This window comes from Misgurnus anguillicaudatus, chromosome 14 (genome assembly GCF_027580225.2).
Source record: "Misgurnus anguillicaudatus chromosome 14, ASM2758022v2, whole genome shotgun sequence".
Lineage (NCBI taxonomy): Eukaryota > Metazoa > Chordata > Actinopteri > Cypriniformes > Cobitidae > Misgurnus > Misgurnus anguillicaudatus.
Window position 1 is genome coordinate 1,964,726 of NC_073350.2, and position 17,425 is coordinate 1,982,150.

Sequence of the window (17,425 nt, forward strand, 5' to 3'; positions counted from 1 at the left end):
AAGTGTTAAACATTCAAATCTTACTCAGAAAAATATATAAAATTGAAAAGAATTGTCAAGTAAAGGCTAAACACAATTTTTAGCAGCTTTAAGTAAAAATTTCTTAGTAATGTTTAAATGGGATTTTTGAGTAATGTATCTGGGATGCAAACATTAAGAATCAGAATATGAATCTCAACACTGGTGACAAAGAAAATGGTTTATCCATGCCGCATTAGATGCTGGGAGTCCTAGATGAAAAGTAATTTGTTGATATCCAGCATGCATTGCAGCATGAAATTCTTCCATTTAATTGTCACCATTGTTGAGATACATACTCTGATTCTTGATATCTCTGCATCCCAAATGCACATTGGTTATTTTTGACCATAGTTCCTAAAATTCCTTAATGACAAACTTCTGTGAGAGTGCTGGATCTCATGTTGACAAAAAGCAAACTTTTGATGAGTGAGTACATCAATTACAGTAATTACAGTAATTAGATGATGATCTTTATTATATAACAATCATGACAGAATTGCACTATTAACTTTACATTAACACAACAAATGTGCTTTATACACACAAAGTTAATGCAACCAGGGAAAAATGAGCAAACAAAATCTCAAGGTTCAAGAGTCCAACTAAAACAAAATATATAAAATTGAAAAGAATTGTCAAGTAAAGGCTAAACACAATTTTTAGCAGCTTTAAGTAAAAATTTCTTAGTAATGTTTAAATGGGATTTTTGAGTAATGTATCTGGGATGCAAACATTAAGAATCAGAATATGAATCTCAACACTGGTGACAAAGAAAATGGTTTATCCATGCCGCATTAGATGCTGGGAGTCCTAGATGAAAAGTAATTTGTTGATATCCAGCATGCATTGCAGCATGAAATTCTTCCATTTAATTGTCACCATTGTTGAGATACATACTCTGATTCTTGATATCTCTGCATCCCAAATGCACATTGGTTATTTTTGACCATAGTTCCTAAAATTCCTTAATGACAAACTTCTGTGAGAGTGCTGGATCTCATGTTGACAAAAAGCAAACTTTTGATGAGTGAGTACATCAATTACAGTAATTACAGTAATTAGATGATGATCTTTATTATATAACAATCATGACAGAATTGCACTATTAACTTTACATTAACACAACAAATGTGCTTTATACACACAAAGTTAATGCAACCAGGGAAAAATGAGCAAACAAAATCTCAAGGTTCAAGAGTCCAACTAAAACAAACAGTGATCACCACAGTGGTGACTTTAAATAAAACAAAACATCAACATCTAAATCTTTTCCCTGTTAACTGGGCATGCGCATCTCTTATTACTAACTCAAGTTATAAATATCTTTTACTTGCATTTGTATTTTGTTCCACCCAGGTATGGAATGATATTCCGGACAATATTAAAAAGGAATTGCAAATTGCTACGTTGATCTAACCAGTGGCTGATAAAACGGGTTTGTTAAACTAGTGAGTACACTTTATGTGGCGCCACAAGAACCAAGAAGCAGATGACATCCAAATCCCGTGAGAGCAGTTCGAGAAATCATAACAGAAGACTGCTTCCTAAATGCTCTCGCGGTACTTTGATGTCATCCACCTGTCGGGTTCTTTATTTAAGGTTTATGTTCAATTGCACAAAAAAGCCCTGCAATTGATATTGCACTGTTAAACTTTTGGTAAACAATCTTCCTGAAGCACTTTATTTCCTTAGCATATTACTTTAGGTTATTTTTGTTGATTGTTATGGCCATTATTTGAACAGTGAAAATACTGTAATAATAAAAGAGTTTTTGAGCTTCATTGTCACTAATGCTGATTATTCACTGATTTATTTAAAAAAAAAATATTTAATACTTTCACAGCAAAAATTATGTAGGCGATTAATTTAGATTAATTAATTACAGAGTATGTAATTAATTAGATTAAAAATTTTAATCGATTCACAGCCCTATTTTAAACACTTGTGTTTTATTAGAAAAGGTATTATTTTATAAATCAGTCAATGAAGTATGCTAAATGATATTTCGATCAGAAAAATAATATATGAACATTTAGCTGACTTATACTAAATGTATTATAAAATTAATGGCGTCTATTATGTATCAAATATCATATAACCTAAATTTCTTCAAAAGGTTAACAAATATTTTGTAACTTTGGTATTTTTAGTAAAACAGTATAAAAATGTTAATCTGTCTGACAAAACAAAGAGTGGTCGGTGGCTCAACAGAGTCAGCAACGAGTGAAAGCGAGTCGGAAGACGAGCGGTCCCAAAGTTCCCCTTATGAAAATTAACCATGGTTTAATTGTGGTAAAAGTGTAGTAACCATGGTTTTTGGTGTATTGATTACTATCAGCAAAACCATGGTTTAACTATGATTTTTGAAAACCATGGCTGTCAAAACCATGTTTTTTTAAATGTAGTAAAACCATGGTTAATTTTCGTAAGGGTCAGGTTCAGCATGAGATGTTTCTCTTCATAATCGTCGTGGGGAAACAGGATAAAAGCTGCAAATCCGATCTTTCTGGAGAGGGTGAGAGAAATGTATGTGGACTGATGCTCTAGAACCCTGAAGAAAGAATATTTATTGAAGGAGAACGCAAGAAGCGGGTGTTTTTTGTTCTCAGTTAAAACGCATTAAGCCAGTCATCCCCGTCCTTCCATAACCAATCACTATTAAAATAAAATGTTATTAGCATGAATTAAAGCAATGTACCCACATTTACTTGATACTTCACTAGCTCATATCACATCTGATTAACACAGAATGAGCTCTTTTTTTATTAAAATGCTTTAAAATGGCATCTTTCTTTACTAGCAAGTTAATGCAAATTTATGCAAGTTAATAAACAGTGCTTAAGCTTATTTGATTAATTGCTGAAATATAACTGAGGTAATATATAATTTAATGTATAAAATATTTTCTGCGTTATCATTTTAGCTTTTCTTGTGCTCCCCCTTGTGGCCGTTTAAGCGCAGTGAAGCGTGGTCGACTGTAAGTGACGTCGCTTCCAAACACGCCCTATAATATAACCCCACCCCCAACAAGTTTGACAAGTTTGAGTACAGGCATTGGAAACGCAAATGCAAAGAGGATTGCGATTTCATTTGAGTTTTGGCAAGATCAGTACACGACGCTAGAGGAAGTGAAATAGCATATGATGAATTGCAATTGAGATTGAAATATGGCAGGGTCATAACTCGAAAGACATAGGAAATTAAATTGCAAATGGACTTTGATTTTACATTTGAATTTGGCATATATTGTAAGTTCGCGTAAACAGAAATGCAAACAGTTTGCATTTGCGTTTGAATTAAGTTACAGTTTTTACACCCACAAGTAGGAAACGCAATTGCAAATACAATTTGCAATTCCTTTTTAATATTGTCCGGAATATCGTTCCATACCCAGGGAACTACACTGCGACCAAAATGGTCGCATATGCGACCTTTTGAACTGTCGTTGCGACCCTAATTTTCAATGGGTCGCAAATTTGCTACCTAATGTCTTAGACAATATGCTATGATTTACTATGAACATTTATTAAAACAGAAATGTGGATTTTAAGAATATGTTTTATAACATGCTCTGAGCCTTCAACACGTTGGCTTCATTTTGCGTGAAAGCACGTCGTGTCTCTCCCTATGAGTGTGCGTTCGCTTGCTCTCTGTTTCCCAGTGAATTGAATGGCATGCGAAGCAAGCGCAGTGTCTTCCATGTTTCTGAACTTGAGCAGAGGTCTTTCTTCACTGAGGACGCGGGACCCGTATGGTTCCGGGTTTATATTTTAAATGGTCTGTCGGGTCCAGTTAGGTCCTAGTTTAATTACTTTGGGTCCCAAGTCTGATTAATATTGTGTTTATAACCCGAGTCGATCGGAAAACGGCCATGAGCGCTACCGCGCTAAAGCTGGAGTGCAGTTTCAGCGTGCCTCCGGTTTCTATGGCGATGGCTCTTGTTACGACCACGCGCTGCATTTTCTTTCTCACATTATTTTAATAATCTTATTATTAATAAACCATATCTTTTCTAAAACCATATCCATATTAAGTTTGCACAAAGATTGTAGCAAAAAAGCAGTGCTAATGTCAAGCCCATTGCACTGAACGAGCAAAGCAATGTAAAGTCTGTCACCGGGACAGCAAGTAGACTTTTAAATCTGAAATAATGAGTGGATTAAGGTTTTTAAATCGGCAACAAAGAAATAGAAAGATAGAGCAGAAGCAGTAAAAGTGCTCTAATAGAAATCTAATAGAAATTATTACCATTATAACATCAGTCGGTAACGGTTTAGATCACAGCCCGGAAAGTACCGTGTAAGCACAGCGAATTTACAGCGTATGTTTCTGCAACTATAGTACACCCATGAAGTATGCACAGGCAATCATAAGGGAACAACCTACAACATTCGGGCAACAAAGGGGCAACAACCAGGAAAAATACAAATAATATATGCAGTAAGTTTTTTTATAACTAAGGGCTAGCTATTTTAATATTACATGGTATGTATGACTTATATGCTAAAAAAATTATTTAAACAGTAAGTAATTCATAACGATTCAAATATTAGGCCTACGTGATATGGCGTAGGCTACATGCAAAACAATCTTATGTTTGAGAGTAATTTAGTGAGAACACACACATTCACTAAATCGGCTCGATCAGACTCCTCTCCACATATAGCTGGTGCGTGGTGATCGCACTGGCGTCATACCATGGCTGCTTTCACATGGATTCAGCAAACAGTGGGTCTTCATTCAATCATAGTCATACACCACATATATTTTTGGAATAATATAGGTAGGCTATTAAAATATATTTAGGCATAGGCTAAGTATTCACGTAGTTACAGAGTAAGTACAGCATCTGCGGGCTGTAAATTAAAGTGGCACTTGTTACCCGCTTGTTTCACGTAGTTACAGAATAAATACAACATCTGCGGGCTGGAAATTAAAGTGGCACTTGTTACCCCCTTGTTTCACATAGTTAAAGAGTAAATACAACATCTGCGGGCTGTAAATTAAAGTGGCACTTGTTACCAGTCCCGGCGCCATGGGCGGGCTTTAGGGGGCCGGGCCCGCCCTGTGAGTCACTAGTGCCCGCCCTGGAAGAACCTGCGGTCTCCCTTCACCTGTTCACCAGCTCCATGTTTTTATCAATAGGCCACTGTTATTAATTAAAAGTTATTGTTTTGTACATATAACTCATGAATAAAAATAAAAATGTGTTTGGTCTAATTTAAAAATATATATATTTTAAACGAATTTGATTGGTTTGTCAGTAGTGAGCGCGGAAATGTTTGGTTGTTTGCTAAGCGCGCCACCCCTTAATGTTAAGACACGATTGAGTGCTGCTTGCAGTGAGACTGACACGTTATGGTTCTGCTGTTATCTTTCACTATTTTCGCTGCTGAAACAACAAAAACAGTCAACATTGCATCTAAAATGTAAGTGGCTTAATATTAATTACTTGTAGTGAACTGTCATTAAATCTGTCACATTTTCAACCGTGATGTGATGCTGCTTAACTGTATCATGTTATTACAAAATCCAAATTTTTACTGCAGTATGTTTAACCCACTTTGTTAACACACTTTGTGTTTGCTGTGCTTATTTTTTTAACTTTGCGTTTTTACATTATGCACTTTCGGTCGCCATTGATTAAAGGATGCAGAATCATTATCCTGTTTTGGTGATTGTTTATTGGCGTTTTTAATCAGACTAGGCTACTTGTTCGGTCGAGCAAGTAAAATTCTCTTTCACTTGGCCTTTTAAAAAATCCACTTGTCTCTGATATTAACCGGACAAGCGTTGATGTCGAGCCCTGCGACGTGTTTTATTTGCATTTAGACTGCTTCAGAAAGCTAGGTCCAATCTTTACGACTTCTCCGTTGTATTGCGTTAATGGAGAGGTATGTTAGTTCTTCCTCGCTTTTTTGTCCACAATTAATGTCCATAATTAATGATATTATGCATTGCAGTGACATTGCTCTCATTTGTGCCCCCCCTGAAAAATTAAATGCCCGTCCGTGAATTTGTGTCTGGCGCCGGGTCTGCTTGTTACCCCTTTGTTCCCAAAATATTATAAATTGTTCCCTTAAAATAACACGTATGTACTTTATAAGTACACTATAATTACAGAAATGTATGCTGTAAATTCGCTGTACTTCTCAGTACTTAGTACTTCTATCTTTCCTGGTTGTCACCCCCCTATTTCCCAAATATTACAAATTGCTCCCTCATAACTACATGCACGCACCCCACAAGTAAACCACAACTACAGAAACATACGCTGTAAATTCGCTGTACTTTCCGGGCTGCAATCTAAAGCGTTACCCATCAGTCATAACATCAGTCACGTTTATAATCTATAGACCTGCACTGTCTATTAATATACTATACATAATATTGTATTATATTGAGTTTGATAAAAGGGGTCTAATTGCTTCATATATCAGTGCAAAAACAGTAAGTGTTTTCATGGTGCTTTGACAAACAGTGTCAGCTTTGTTAATGGCAAAGAAAGTTTGGGGTGGTTAGATTAATGAAATATAATGTGAAATTAATATTAATTTTCAATAAATCAAAGTATTTTTATTTATTTATTTATTTATTATTTGAGCAGTAGCTATTCTGCTCAAAAGGAGTAGGCAGAAGCAAAAAGCTTATAAACGCCCTCCTGAAAAATTAATAATACAGTAATACAAAAATCATAATACAAAACAACACGACCACAATACAACATCAAACAAAACAAATCAAACAATATACAATCAGACAAAATTTATATACACTTGCAATGTCCAATAATAACAATACTCCTAATGATAAACGCGTTCTTCTTCTTTATACCTTTTAAAAATCTTTTGTTTGTATTTATATTTAAATAGATTAATATTTGGACAACATTTCATCTCCAAATTATTCCACTGTCGCACCCCATTAACTGTAAGGCTAAAACTTTAAGGTTGTACTATGTTTTTGCACCCCAAAATTCATTTCATCACGTAATGCATAACCATGGAACCTTCTTTGTATTTGGCTTGGTAACTGTGATGACTGGTTTGAAAAATCAGAAAGCAAATGCAAGATAAATGAAACAGGTTTATTAACCAGATGAAACAGATGATATGAACAGATGACACAGATGATATGATGGTAAGTTGGACAGACAAAGGCTGCGGTGACGAATCCAAGTGCTCGTGAGTGAAGTCAGGATGACGGATGAAACCGGATACACAGACAGGCAGAACTCCAAGCGAAGACGAGACCACAGGAACACACAACACGATAACACAGGTAAGACAACGTAGCATAATCATCTGGCAGTGAGAAGAGAGAATGGGTGAGTATATATGCCGTTTGGGTAACTACCACCAGCTGGAGCAAAGCAATCACGCACACCTGCACTCACTCAGATCATAAGCGATCAGACACGCACACACACACTTCAGTCATACAGACAAACACAACACAGAAAGTCACGATGGACTTATCCTACCGTGACAGTACCCCCTCCCCCACGGACGTCACCTGACGTTCCCGGGCTCCTTGACCTGCGATGGAAATCATCAATAAGGGAGTGATCCAATATGTCCCGAGCCGGAACCCAACTTCTCTCCTCCGGACCGTAACCTTCCCAATCCACCAAGTACTGAAATCCGCGTCCCCTCCGTCTAGAGTCCAGAATACGATTAATCGAATAGGTTGGTTCCCCATCTACGATACGAGGCGGGGGGGGAACCGGGACAGGCGGATTAAGACGAGATTTAAACACGGGTTTGATTTTGGAAATGTGGAAAACCGGATGAATTCGTCTGTACACAGGAGGGAGATTAAGGCGGACCGTTACTGGATTAATGATTTTAGCAACAGAAAATGGACCTATAAATTTGGGAGTCAACTTATTCGAGACGGAACGCATCGGAATATTCTGAGTAGAAAGCCACACTTTTTGACCCACGACGTAAACGGGAGGCTTTGACCGGTGGCGATCGGCCTTGGCCTTGGTGCGCTGTCTCACTTGGAGTATGACCTCACGTGCCCTACTCCAAGTGCGACGACACCTCTGGACGAAAGCGTGTGCGGAGGGGACCGCGACCTCTGACTCCAGACTGGGAACTAATGGTGGTTGGTACCCTAAACTACACTTAAACGGAGATAGGCCCGTAGCTGACACTGGTAATGAATTGTGCGTGTACTCCACCATAGAGAGTTGTTGGCTCCAGGAGGAAGGATTCTTGGAGACCAAACATTGCAACACTCTTTCCACATCCTGATTGGCTCGCTCGGTTTGACCATTGGTTTGAGGATGAAACCCCGAAGACAGACTAACCGTAGCCCCTAGCAACTTGCAAAACTCACGCCAAAATTTAGATATAAATTGGGGACCCCTATCGGAAACCACGTCTGTCGGAAGGCCATGTAACCGGAATACGTGGTCAACGATAGCGACCGCTGTCTCCTTGGCTGAAGACAATTTGGGCAAGGGAATAAAATGAGCCGCCTTCGAGAATCGGTCCACTACGGTTAAAATCACCGTATTACCCTGGGAGGGTGGTAATGAAATCGAGCGAAATATGGGACCAGGGTCTCGAAGGGACCGGCAGCGGTCTAAGTAACCCGTCAGGAGGACGATTAGACGCCTTACACACAGCACAAACTGAACAAGCCAATACAAAATCGTGTGTGTCACGAGCCATCCCTGGCCACCAAAATCGTTGCTTAACCAAAAACTTGGTTCGACTGACCCCTGGATGGCAAGCTATACTGGAATTATGGCTCCATTTAGGTACCTCTGATCTCAGTCCCTCTGGCACATATAACCGGTTCGGTGGGCAACGGGCCGGGGGCGTTACCCCTTCTAAGGCTTTGGTCACCTTCGATTCGATCTCCCATGAGAGCGCGGAGATGAATATAGTCTCCGGTAAAATGGGCTCGGGAGATGAGGCACGATCGGAACGCTCAAAAATGCGGGACAAAGCATCAGGTTTGGTGTTTTTAGAACCTGGACGGTAGGACAAAGTGAAATCGAAACGACCGAAAAATAAAGCCCACCGAGCCTGCCTAGAGTTCAAACGTTTAGCAGATTTGATGTATTCAAGATTCTTGTGATCAGTGTAAACTATGAAAGGCACACCCGACCCCTCAAGCCAATGACGCCATTCTTCCAGTGCTAGTTTAACAGCCAACAATTCCCGATTACCAATGTCGTAATTACGTTCGGCAGGCGATAAACGATGGGAATAAAACGCGCAGGGATGCACCTTTCCGTCTGAGGACGTGCGTTGAGATAACACGGCTCCTACCCCCACATCTGACGCATCGACCTCCACTATGAACTGACGCTTACGATCAGGGGCCACAAGAATTGGGGCTGAAACAAAGCAGCCTTTCAGTTTGGAAAAAGCAGTCTGGGCTGCCTCCGACCACCTGAACGCAGTACTAGCGGAGGTCAAGGCAGTCAGAGGTGCGGCTAGTTGGCTGAAATTGCGAATGAACCGCCGGTAAAAATTGGCGAACCCCAGAAATCTCTGCAGGGCCTTGCGAGACTCTGGGGATGGCCAATCAACCACAGCCTTAACCTTCTCCGGATCCATACGGACGCCCTCAGTCGAAATGATGTGCCCTAGGAAAGAAACAGACTGTGCATGAAATTCGCATTTCTCCGCCTTGACAAAAAGCCCATTCTCTAGCAACCTAAGAAGCACTCGTCGTACGTGTTGCACATGTTCCTGGAGAGACGAAGAAAAAATCAGTATGTCATCCAGGTAAACATACAGAAACTGATCTACCATGTCTCGCAACACGTCATTAACGAGTGCTTGGAAAACTGCCGGCGAGTTAGATAGACCGAAAGGCATAACGCAGTACTAAAAATGGCCACGAGGGGTGTTAAAAGCAGTTTACCATTCGTCCACCTCCATTATGCGAACCAAATTATAAGCATTGCTTAAATCCAATTTTGTGAAAACTGATGCTCCTTGCAACCTCGCGAAAGCTGAAGACATTAACGGCAAAGGATAGGTATTCTTTACCGTAATGTTATTCAACCCTCGGTAATCAATACAAGGTCGCAAAGATCCATCCTTTTTACTAACAAAAAAGAACCCCGCCCCCGCTGGAGATGAGGAAGGGCAGATGAACCCGGTTGCTAAAGAATCAGAAATGTATTTCTCCATGGCCTTCATCTCAGGAACAGATAGAGAGTAAAGCTTGCCCTTAGGCGGAGACGTACCTGGCATTAACTCTATGGCACAGTCATAGGGACGATGAGGTGGTAGAGAATCGGCCCGAGACTTACTGAACACTCCCTTCAGGTCCTGATACTCCACGGGCACGTTAGTTAAGTCCACCGTCTCCTCCTGAAACACAGACGCAGAGACAGATACACAAGCAGAGACAAGACAAGACTTATGGCAAGCTTCACTCCAACCGGTGATAGTTCCTAATCTCCAGTTGACGGATGGGTTGTGTTTAAGCAGCCAAGGATCCTCTCCTCCCGGGAAAGCCGAGCTCGACCCACCTGCATGGGCTCAGGATCGGACATGGAGGAACCGACCGCATTCTCCCTCGACGACGGTCTTCCCTCAGAAATAGCTTGAGAACCACCATAATCGTCATAAGCGGGAATACTCCTCAGACGGATGTCCGCTCGGATCGCCGCGTCAATGAGTCCATTGAGAGAAGTGGGAATCTCCCCATGTTGAAGTTCGCGCTGAATGCGGCCGGTTAACCCATGCAGGAAAATATCCCACTGCGCTTCCTCGTTCCAATTCGTGTACGCCGCTAGAGTGCGAAAATCAATGGCGTAGTCTGAAACGGACCGTGTACCCTGACGCAGATCGGCCAACTTCCTAGCCGCATCTCTACCAACTGCAGATCGATCGAACACCTTCCTCATCATGGCTGACAACGCCTCGAAACTCAGGGTACACGGGTCGTGATTCTCCCACACCGCTGTTCCCCAACGCGCCGCCTTTCCCGTCAGGAGGGATAACACAAATCCCACTTTACTCTCCTCCGTGATGTAAGTCTGGGGCTGAAGAAAGAAATGGAGAGAGAATTGAGATAGAAATGGTCTACAACATTCTGGATCACCTGCATATTTCTCGGGCGTAGAAAGTCTAGGTTCCTGACGGGACGCGCTCGCGGGTGGTGTAGGAGGAACAGACGGTGCGGGTGGCGCAGTGGGTAGCGTCAGCTGTTGGATCGCCTGGGTGAGCTCGGACACTTTGTCTGTCATATCCTTCATTCCCCGGCTCAGTTCCTCAATCCGACTGTCCTGGGTGGTGAAGCGATGTATGGCAGCGGAGATAAACTCTTCAAACCAAGCCGGGGATCCTTTACCTGCTGCTTCCATGTTGGCCAGATGATTCTGTGATGACTGGTTTGAAAAATCAGAAAGCAAATGCAAGATAAATGAAACAGGTTTATTAACCAGATGAAACAGATGATATGAACAGATGACACAGATGATATGGTGGTAAGTTGGACAGACAAAGGCTGCGGTGACGAATCCAAGTGCTCGTGGGTGAAGTCAGGATGACGGATGAAACCGGATACACAGACAGGCAGAACTCCAAGCGAAGACGAGACCACAGGAACACACGACACGATAACACAGGTAAGACAACGTAGCATAATCATCTGGCAGTGAGAAGAGAGAATGGGTGAGTATATATGCCGTTTGGGTAACTACCACCAGCTGGAGCAAAGCAATCACGCACACCTGCACTCACTCAGATCATAAGCGATCAGACACGCACACACACACACTTCAGTCATACAGACAAACACAACACAGAAAGTCACGATGGACTTATCCTACCGTGACAGTAACAATTTGTGCCTTGCTTTATATAGCATCTGTACTGATTGAAACTCAACAATGTCATAAAACTTCATGATCTTAGATTTTAAAAATAATGAGTTTGTATGGTCCAAGAACCCAACTTTGTGAATTAATCGGATAACTCTTTTTTGCAACATTACTATTGGTTTTAATGTACTTTTATAAGTACTACCCCATACCACAGAGCAGTAATGTAAATAAGGCAAAATCAGAGAACAATATAAAGTATGCAAAGCTTTGGTATTTAAAATGTGCTTTACTTTTGCAATTACCGAAATGCTTCTTGAAATTTTAGTACTTACATATTTAATATGAGAGTTCCAAGTAATTCTATCATCCATAATAACTCCAAGGAATTTAATTTTATGCACCCGCTCTATAACAACGTCCTCTATCTGAATTACTTCCTGAGCATTAGAATTACCAGGTCCGAATATCATCATTTTGCTTTTTCCCAGATTTAATGATAATTTATTTTCTTTGAACCACTTATTAACACGTTTGAGTTCCAAAGTAACTATTTGACACAGTTGTTTTAAGTCGTTTCCAGACGCAAAAATATTTGTATCATCTGCAAACAAAACAAATCTAAGTATTTGAGATGTTTTACAAATATCATTTATATACATGTTAAACAGTTTTGGGCCCAGTATTGAACCTTGAGGAAAACCACACACGATTTCTTGATAACTTGATTGATAATCTCCTATTTTCACATATTGTTTTCTATTTTCCAAATAACTGATCATCCACTGTAATGCGACTCCTCTAATTCCATAATGTTCTAGCTTATTAATTAAAATATATCGTAATTTATTGTGTCAAATGCCTTACTTAGGTCAATAAATAATCCTATTGCATATTTCTTGTTATCTACAGCATTAGTTATTTCATAAATTGTATCAAAGAGTGCATGCGAAGTAAAACAATTATTCCTAAAACCAAACTGATTATCTGAGAGTAATTTATTTCTTTCAATAAAACTACTGAGTCTAGAATTAAAAACCTTCTTTAAAATTTTTGAAAATTGCAGTAAAAGTGAAATCGGCCTATAGTTAGTAAAGAGATGCTTATCTCCTGCCTTAAACAAAGGAATCACTTTTGCTATTTTCATACCTTCAGGAAATTGGCCAGTTTGCAATGATAAGTTACAAATGAATGTTAATGGCTTACTAATACTTTCAATAATACATTTTAAGGTCTTCATATCCATATCATAATGATCTGTCGAGGTTTTATTTTTACACCCTCTAACAATGTCCCGTATCTCATTTTCCTCAACAGGTATAAGAAACAGCGTTTTAGGATTTGTATCTATTAACTCAAAATTGTATCTCTCAACATTTGCAATATTTGCAGCAAGGTTTGGGCCAACATCTACAAAGAATTTATTAAACCTACACAGCAAAATCACCAGTGTTAATTTAACTCTGTGAGAGTTATTTTTAACACTTTTTTGGTGTATATATAATCCACACTGGCCATAGTAATATTAACACTTTTAAAAGTGTTAATGAATTAACACTGACTGTGAGTTCAATATTTAACTCCAACGGGTGTAAAATCACCAGTGTTAATTTAACTCTATGAGAGTCATTTTAACACTTTTTTGGTGTATATATATATTCCACATTGGCCATAGTAATATTAACACTTTTAAAAGTGTTAATGAATTAACACTGACTGCAAGGTCAATATTTCACTCTTACGGGAGTTAATCAAATATCTCAAAAAATTTAATCTAACTCTTTAGAGAATAAAACAACACTACCCTAGATTTAAATTAGCTTAATTTCAATCTAACAAACAAATAGTTCAGATAGAAGTTGTAATTGAAAACTCATTTAATTTAGTTTAAACATTAAAAAGGCAAATACATTGTCAAAACATACACTGCCTATAAAAACAGTAAAATAGACATGCATCAAGTAGAACAAGGTGTTCTAGTCTTACAATGGTTTAAAACTTACACTGCCTAAAAACTGGACCAAATGTACATAATGTACTCAATGGTTTCAAGAAATAAACATCAAGTGGAACAATGTTTTTTAGTCTTACAATAGTTTAAACACTGCCTATAAAAACAGTATAATTAATAACATGAAAAAATATGCACTATTTTGAAACCAAGAGTGCAAAAAATTGTTCAATCTTCTAACATTACAAAACTCTGTAAAGGCACAACATACACATTCACATTTGGTCCATATGCACTTTGAAGGTCATAGGGTTTGTAATGCTTAAGATCATCAGCTGGACCAACTGCATCAAATTCATTACCATCAACTACTCTGAATGCATTATAATGCTCACTGAACAACTCTGTAACAAGTTTGTCAACCAAAAAATACACTTTTTCACCCAACACAAGAATGTTTGTTATTTTACTAAAAAATGGAAGTTCATTTTTTATATTAGTGCATATAACCAGACCAGGTCTATATTCAGTGCCATCAAGTTTTACCCAACGGGTAGAGTAAATGTCAGCCTGCACTGTGACTTGTAAAGCTCTGGCTAAATCTTCACCATTATCACAGTTCAGTCAGGACCACTTAAGAATACCAAATTATATAATATATTTATATATTATAACAAATATCTGAATTTGGCCAAAGGCTGAGGAATCAAGGGGCTCGGTTGTCATACTGCACCTTTAAGATGCATCCTTTGCATGTATCCCCCAGCCTCACATAACCAACATTTTAGTATGCTACAAATACAATAATTAAAAAGGGGTGCAATGGTTGTGAAAACTGAGATATTGGAGGTGAAGGGGAGGTGGTGGGTGAAATTGTCTGTGCGACAGAGTAGCTACAGAGCGTCTGATTGACTGCTTAAATACTGTTGATTAAAGCAGGTGAGAGTGATTAAGCAGCTGAGCGTCAGCTGGAGTAGTTAGCGATCAGTGCTCTGCCTGAACTACGCTTGAATTCCATCCGGTCACTCAAGCTATATTTCAGTCAGGACCACTTAAGAATACCAAATTATATAATATATTTATATATTATAACAAATATCTGAATTTGGCCAAAGGCTGAGGAATCAAGGGGCTCGGTTGTCATACTGCACCTTTAAGATGCATCCTTTGCATGTATCCCCCAAACACAACAACGTAGTTGAGTGCATAACTTCTAGAGACTGCTTGTCTCGGAGTACGCGGCTCCTGGCATGTTGGGTAGCATACCTCAAAAGGGAATGCGGTTCCCTGATATTCATCAGATTTGGAATAGGCAGGTTCAGAGGAGAGAAATAAAATGAAGGACAGCTGAGGCTGACATTAGTTAATCATTAATTAACGGACCCCCAACACAAGATAACGCGTGCAAGATGTTTCTTACATCTTGGCATTGTTGGAGACTTTTTACGTGACATTCACTCTTCTCAATGAGCAGCTACCGCTGCTTCTGTGGGCTCCACCCCCGACCCAAAGCATTCACCGGCGGTCTAGTCCTTGCGCAGCAGAGCAGAGTCTCTCCCAGTTGCAATCAGGGCAGGAGAAGTGGTTATCTATCCGCGTCCAGACGGCATAATCGTGCATGCGGGAAGCCGGAGCAGGCGGATCCCGCGATGGCTTACATTAATGGCGAGATATAAATATAAAATGGTCTTTGAAAAAAAATGAATCACTGAACATAAAATAAATGTACTTGAGGGAGCTGAGCAGCAGCACATTTAGAACAGACAAACTGTACGGAGCTGACGCGTTAATGGGCTATTTACCTACAAAACAACGTTTTCCATCATTTATCAGTGTATGTTTTGAAACTGGACTGTTTGGCCATATAAACATGAACATACACACATTCGTTTTATGAGAACATAAGCAGATAAACAAACGAGAAAACATTTTCAAGCATTCATGTGTCTTAAAATAACATTTTTGACAGTTCAGAGAGAAAGAGAAACGTGAAATAATGCAGTAAGCCAGTGTAGTAAGAATGCAAATGTGACGTGATGACGTCACTGTTATGCAAATGACGCAATGACGTAATCTAGCGACATTTAGCGACTTTCCAAGCAAGCTTTAGCTACTTTCCATTGAAAATAGTTGGCAACACTGGTTTCTTATGCTTACATGCTTGTTGAAGATGCGTAGAGCGACTGCCTTCGGGACGTTAAATCAAGTGTAAGACACGAAATGCTGTAAAACTTTAACTGACGAATTTTGAGGCAATCAATTAAAACAACATATATACACTGACACTACAAGGTGACCTGAACGATTTATATCGAAATGAATTGGAACGAATGACGGACATACTCCTTGCTTGTAGTCACATTGGTCTAACGTTACTGGCCTACTGCTGTAAATACGTAAATGTAAATATGGTAAAACTGCTAAATATTGCATGAAATGCTGTTAATAGAACATCCTGTTATACTGTTGATAAGAAAGTTATCAGTGACATAGCGATTTTAGACTATTTGAGCGACAAAGATACTAAAGTGAACTTTTTCCAGTGCGCATACGTGCACAAACTCAAAGCTCACGCACTGAAAAGCGCGTTCAAAGATCACGGAAACATAAGTTCTTTGGGCTTGACAGGAGATATACGCACAAATTATCTTAATACCTGTACGGAATGGATGTCTTCCGGCACTTCCACAGAGAGTATTGCAACATCTTCCGATTCCGAGCAAGCCATGGTAACGCCGAAAAGGGTAAGGAATAAAATTCTATCGATCGCATGAGTACTGGCTCAGTCTACAATCTGCTATGCAAATGTCTGTGCGACAGACTCGGTGAAATTGTCTGTGCGACAGAGTGAAATTGTCTGTGCGACAGAGTAGCTACAGAGCGTCTGATTGACTGCTTAAATACTGTTGATTAAAGCAGGTGAGAGTGATTAAGCAGCTGAGCGTCAGCTGGAGTAGTTAGCGATCAGTGGTCTGCCTGAACTACGCTTGAATTCCATCCGGTCACTCAAGCTATATTCATTAAGAGAGAAAAAGTTCATTGGTCCAAACTCTTTTCGCTGCAAACTCAGTGTTTACCAGTGACTTCCTATAGGTCCCAGTTCTTTTGTTTCGTCTACTGTCATACCGAACACCAAGAACTATTTCCAACGGTTCAACAATTCCCCACATTTCACTGAAGAACTTTGCTCGTTTAGCATCAGAATTAAAACTGGTAAATGGATTTTCAAAACACTGTGCTGACATTTCAGAGGAGTCTTCTGTAACACAATTTTGCTTCATTAATGATTGTAACTCTGTGGTAAACTCTTCCAGGTCACATATAATTGATGAAACTGATGTATTAGAAGCACCACTTCCCTGTAGTTTTGCAACAATTGAGACACACATGTCCTTCACATCCTTTTTAGAAGGAACTGGCCTACTTTCAAAACAAATAGCTTCTGGAAGAGATTCTTCATCTGATGGTCCAGTCTGAACTGCATCTGACTGACTTAAACAATCAGCATGAGGAAAGTTTGCAAAAACTGAACGAGGAACATGAATATTGTCCAGATGTTTCCTAAAACCAGAGTACGTTGAAAACTGCTTTCGGCAACCGTGTTGAGCACAAACAAGTCTACACTTAGAGGTGGGATAGGTCATGGTACT

The 17,425-nt window shown here is 39.5% G+C and overlaps 1 protein-coding gene across 1 annotated transcript in view; it reads left to right on the forward strand.

The window, feature by feature from the left end:
• Window positions 1-17,425, forward strand: part of LOC129427369 (taste receptor type 1 member 1-like) — a 79,547-nt gene that overhangs the window by 2,032 nt on the left and 60,090 nt on the right. The gene's annotated exons all lie outside the window — the stretch shown is intronic.